Here is a 6,000-nt window from a genome sequence, read left to right as displayed (position 1 = left end):
GTTCAAAGCCAGTCTGGGCAAACAAATCTCCAAATAATCAGCAAAACAAAGTGGAATTGTGGTTCAAAGGATAGAATACCAGGCTTGAGTGAAAAAGCTAAGTAAGAGCATGAAGTCCCGAGTTCAATACACAGTACCAGGGCACACATGGAACCACCACACAAAATAAATCAAGCATAATACAGGCCAGTATACACACACACACACACACACACACACACACACACACACACACACACGGGAGGTGAGGAGGAAATAGAGAAGGAAAGGGGAGTGGAGAAAAAGGAGGGGAGGTGAGAAGAAGGGAAAGGAAGGGAAGGGGAAAATATTTTTAAGAGGAATGTTTAATATTTTTGACAAGGAAGATATCATAGTGACAGCCTCATAGGCTTTCGAGATAAATGAAGGGCCATGGGCCAAGGAACGCAGGTGGCCCTCAGAAGCTGAAAAACGTAGCAGACAGTTCCTTACACCCAGCACACCTTGACTCTGGCCCTGTGAGGCCAATGATGGACTCCTGACCTCTGGAGCTGGAAGTCTAGCTATTCAAGAGGTGGAGGCAGGAAGATCCAGGGTTTGAGGCCAGCCACAGCTGAGACAGTGTCTTACTGGATGAAATAGAACCTTCTGGATGAAATAGAGCCTCTGGTAGAGCAGGGTTTTTTTCCTTTTGAGCTTTTCTGTCCCTTCATGGTTGGGACACTGGTGTGAGAGTCAGTGATACCTCATGATGACCAGTCAGTTTCAGCTGTCTTGTCTGAGAGAGGATGCAGGGAGGCAGTCTCATAGGAGCCTGGGAACGAGGCCATCATGTGCACTAGTGCTTCCTGTTCCCACAATTCTAGTCTCTTCTGGAGGACTTAGTTGGGAAGGGAAAAATATTGAACTGAGAGTTTAAGTGATTTACCTAAGATTGCACAGCCTCCAAAGTCTTAACCACTGTTAAGTTACTAGTCTCATAAGCCTTGGTAACAATATAGTTAAGGATTTATTCTAAGAAAAAAATACAACAGGTGAGAAAATATATATATTCCAGGATATTACTTATAAGTATTTGTTAACAGAGCTCAACTGTGAAATACGTTATCAATAAATTATGTCAACCTACATATGTCCCTTCATTATCAGTAAATACATACAAAATTCCTACTTCATAAAATAATAAAAGATTAATGACTTTTGAGGGGAAGGCTGTGAAATTACAAGTTTGTTCAAACCAGCTGCCTAAGCTACAAAAACATCCACAGTCAAGGTTAACCAAACACAATAGGCTTTCCGCTTTGCTTCCAATCTATCAGAATGTCAGTTTATTGGGGCTTTTTCGTGGGGGGGGGATTGAATGCTTAATTTGCACTACACTACAATTTAGATATATATTAGCTATCTTCTATAAGACCAAAGGAAGATTTGGGCTAGATTATTCAACCTTGGAGATGTTCAACACTAGAACAGTCCATTAAATGGGAAAGTGAGTAGCCTACGCTAATGGACTTTAGCCAATGTACTTAACACTGAGAACTTTGTGAATCCAGAAACCTTTTCTCTCCACTGTGGTCCCCAACATGAGGCAAAAGAGATGCAGCAGGACAACAGATGGTATAAGGGAGCTTAGAGCTCTTTTATAGCCACTATGGTAGCCACTGTGGTCTAGGCTTCTCACACACTGCCTAAGCAGGGATTGAATCCCTATGTGTATATGCCAGTAATTCATTATTGCACTTTACTTACAAGATGAATGTTAATGTAAACAACAACACGTTCTTAACTGTAGCCTAGACTTTACTGATTTCCCCCTTTTCTCTAACCTCTTGTTATACACAGAATGATCAATTGGTTTATAATCAAACCATTTTCCATTATGCCTCCATTTTTCATTATCTTTCAGAATGTACCCTCCACAAACCAGCCCTAAAACATTTCTGGAAAGTGCATGAAGCTCATTTGCACAAGAGTAATGATTTAGTCCTGTGCACTTTTCATTTACATAATCCTCTTTTCCTTTCCCCCTTCAAAACAGTCTTTGATTTCTGTTCTCCAAATGACATGGGTTGGAAGAAAGAATTAAGTAAGCATCAAAGTTCTGGTTCTTGTGTTCTCAGCTATTACATTAATCTTTAAGATTTTCTCTCCCGTTTATTAAAAATCAGTGACTCATCCAACTTTACACATAAATCCATATCAAAGTTAATTAGAATCTTGGTAGTCTGTTTGTCTTTTCTTTTATTAATTCCTGGAAGCTTAAAGCAAGGCTCTGGTGTGTGATTGTGGAAAGAAAGAAGAAATCAGGAGACATGACCTTCCAGTAACTAACAAGCAGCATTTGCATGACAGATTTTAGAACTGTGCCCAAGCCCCATTGGTACCAGGAAGGACCAGGGCACCTGAAGTAGCACAGCTGAAGGTCAGATTTCCTGCTCTGGAAGCAAAGTTAGTTCTGACCCTAGTCTGAAAAGGCAGAATGGGTAGTAAGTCAACAATGGAGAATAGAACCCTGTTTACTTTTTCTTCCTCTTCCATGATGAGGAAAAGTAGTCAATTGTTCTCATAAATTGACTTTCTCTCCTTCCTTCCTGAAAGTTTTTTCTATGATGTTAGGTTTGGGACTCAGGACTTCATATCTACCAGGGAGGTGCTCTATCACCCTGCTTGTTAACTATCATGCCATTTGGCAAAACTACTGGAGTCAGGGAACAGAAGTGCAGGAAGAGAGGTAAATACAGAGTGGAAAGTATCATGCAGCAAGACCTTTTTACAATTCACTTTCTCAAAGTGAACTTGGGCACAGAATATAGAGAAAGCATGAGTAAAGAGGAGATTTGATCTAATACTCTTATTAGGGAGAAACTGACAGCAACAGCTCCAGCATCCCAGATTTTATTGCACATTGATTTCGCTTTAGGAGACTTATGTGGAAATCACATAAAGCAAATAGAAAACTAATTTTCTTTCCATACTGCTCTTGAAAGTGTTGGGAAATCTTCCATTGTATTTTATTTTGAACATCAGATTCATTAACAATAGTCTAAGAGACACAAGAAATTTAAATCATGCACAGATAAAAGAAGTTCTAAGTTTTAGAGAAGAATAAATTTATTTTACATGAATTTATTTGAAACTCCTGTTTATAAAGTTGTTTATAAAGTGTAAAGAAATTAATAATTGTAGACTAGGTGCAGGTGGCTTATACTTACAGTCCTACCTACTCAAGAGTCTGAGATCTAAGAATCATAGTTCAAAGCTAGCTTATGAGACTCTTACCTCCAATTAACCATCAAAAGAGCTTGACGTGGATGCATGGCTCAAGTGGTAGGTAGAGTGTCAGCCTTGAGCAAAAAGCCAAGCAAGAGTGTGAGCCCAAGATTTCAAGCCCACATACTGGTAAAAAGGAAAGCAAAGACTGAGTCTAACACACCAATTTTCTGCAAAATGTTCCCCCAATCATCTAAGAATTCCAGGAGTTTTTTCACACCATGGGATTCCAGATTCTCCCTTGCCTGTGCACCACTCTCCTCACTTGCTCCTGAACTCAGGAACAAGCCTTTTGCTCCTACAGGAGGAGTGAACACCCCAGCTGCACACACACACACACACACACACACACACACACACACACACACACACACACACACACACACACACACACACACACACACACACACACACACACACACACACACACACACACACACACACACACACACACACACACACACACACACACCAGAAATTCTCAGGAAGTTCAGAGTGCCGGTGGATTTAAAATGTCTTCCTCTCCTTTGGGCCCAGTGGTATTGGATCCTGTGCTAGGAATCAGAGAGTGGCCTTACCCTGTAATATCCAATGTATCAGCACCTTCCCTTTATCTCTGCTGCTGTCCCTTTCCCCAGGATCCAGACAAAATGCAACACACAAAGGCAAGCTCCAAGAGCAGCCTTGCATTGTACTCAGAGCCTCCGCTTGCCCTGATAACTAAGGCTTTTTTCAGGGTCAGGTCCCACAATGCCCACTTTTCCTCCTAGAACATTTCTCTCACTTTCCTCTCATTATCTCTCCTTCCCACTCCCACCAAACCACATATGTTGGCAGTCTCACAGTTGACCCAGTATGGCCATATGCTTCTGTACCCCAACGATGCACTCATCTTCTCTTTTTCTAAGTTGTTTTAAATTATATTTTATTTTGTTGTAAAGGTGCTGTACAGAGGGGTTACAGTTACATAAGTAAGGTAATGAGTACATTTCTTGTCAAATATTGTTACCTACTCCTTCATTTTTCTCCTGCTATCCCTCCCCCTACCTCCGGAATTTGTAAAGTTCATTTCCAGCATAGTGTCTTGTGAGTATCATTGTTACATTGGGTCACCTTTCATCCTTTGTGTCATCATTTTGTTATCCCCTTTCCCTCCCCCAAATCAGATAAATGTATACACAAGATGCAGGGTACCAGAATCAAAAACATCTTCTCTTGTCGATTTCTCTTCCCAAATGACTCTCCTGCTCTCAATCAACACTGAACCCAAATAAGCTTGAATTTTCCACAAGTGTCGATAATACCAAGGAAGGTAAGGGGCTCTGAGTTCAAGACCCAATACTGCCACAAAAAGAAAATTGTTTTTCTAAAAAGAGACAGTAAAATTTGGATATTCTTCATTAAAGTTTGGGTAAGGCATTATTAGATTGCATTAAAAAATAAAATATAAGGGATGGGAAGGGGAAACAAGGAGGAGGCAACAATGCTTGATAAGAAATGTACTCGTTATCTTGCCCATGTAATAGTAACTCCTCTGTATGCTATTCTCACAATAAAAATAAAATAATAAAAATACCAAAAGAGTAAAATAAAATATACTATTCAAGTCAGGTGTGGTGGCATGTACACCTAGCATGAAGGTGACTAGGGCAGAGGTACATTATTTTCAGGCCTGTTTGGACTATATAGTGAGAATCATCCTCAAAAAATTAAAGTGAAGGAGAAAAGAGAGGAGGGGAAGAAAGGAGAAGAGAGAGGAGCAGAGGGAAAAGGACTAGAATGTCATGGACCAGCAAAATACTCCACTCTGAGAACCATGTAAGAACTGAGACAATAGTGTTACAGGAATATTCATTGTTGGTATTATGGTGGATGTACTGTTCAAATGAAAACGTCTCCTCTCTCTCCTCTCCTCTCCTCTCCTCTCTCTCTCTCTCTCTCTCTCTCTCTCTCTCTCTCTCTCTCTCTCTCTCTCTCTCTCTTTCTTTCTCTCTCTCTCTCTCTCTCTTCCTCATGGACTTTTACTTTGCTTTTTTTTGACTTACCATAAATTGTGTATAAAATACAAACATGAGGCAAAAAATATTCATTAAGTTCATTGCCTTAGCAATGTTCACTTACTCCAATAGAATCCAACTATGAAGTTTGGCTCCATTTTACCAACAATCAATCTGCCTGTTGCCAAACCACCAGATGTTCCTACACATCTGCACAAATGCCACATATACATGCATATATATATCTACATCCACACTCACATCTACACTAACACCACCAGTCAGGGTTCTAATCAGAACAACTCCCTCTCCCCAAAACTTTCAATCAACATCCAATCAATTCTTTCCCATTAGTCATTAAAGGTCTTTGGGCATCTGTGACTCCCACCTTCACCTCACCTGTGGGTGGCTTCTTCGAGACCAACTGTCCCCAAGAGCTGTAAGCACTGCTGCGTCTTCATCTGCACTGCGGCCTCCATTCAGAGTACTGCTGTGCATCCTGCTACCCTTCTGGCCAGCTCATTCTCAGTTGCCACCTTTCTGCCTCCAGCACTGCTGGCAGAGTCTCTCTCGCTGCTGAATTTGCTGAGGAAGTAAATGCTATCACCTTCACCATTCTCTGGAAACATAAGAAACGAGAAGAAAGCAGAAGACACACTTTAAGTACTGATTCATTCTCTCCTTCTACCATCCAAGGTCTTTATTACTGACTTACACAGTGTCACAGTAGTACTACCATGTGAGATGTGAGCGT

This window comes from Dipodomys merriami, unplaced genomic scaffold (assembly GCF_024711535.1).
Source record: "Dipodomys merriami isolate MVZ:Mamm:240054 unplaced genomic scaffold, mDipMer1.0.p SCAF_49, whole genome shotgun sequence".
In the NCBI taxonomy this organism is placed as follows: Eukaryota; Metazoa; Chordata; class Mammalia; order Rodentia; family Heteromyidae; genus Dipodomys; species Dipodomys merriami.
The sequence above is the reverse complement of the archived record's forward strand: the minus strand, read 5'-3'. Positions refer to the sequence as shown.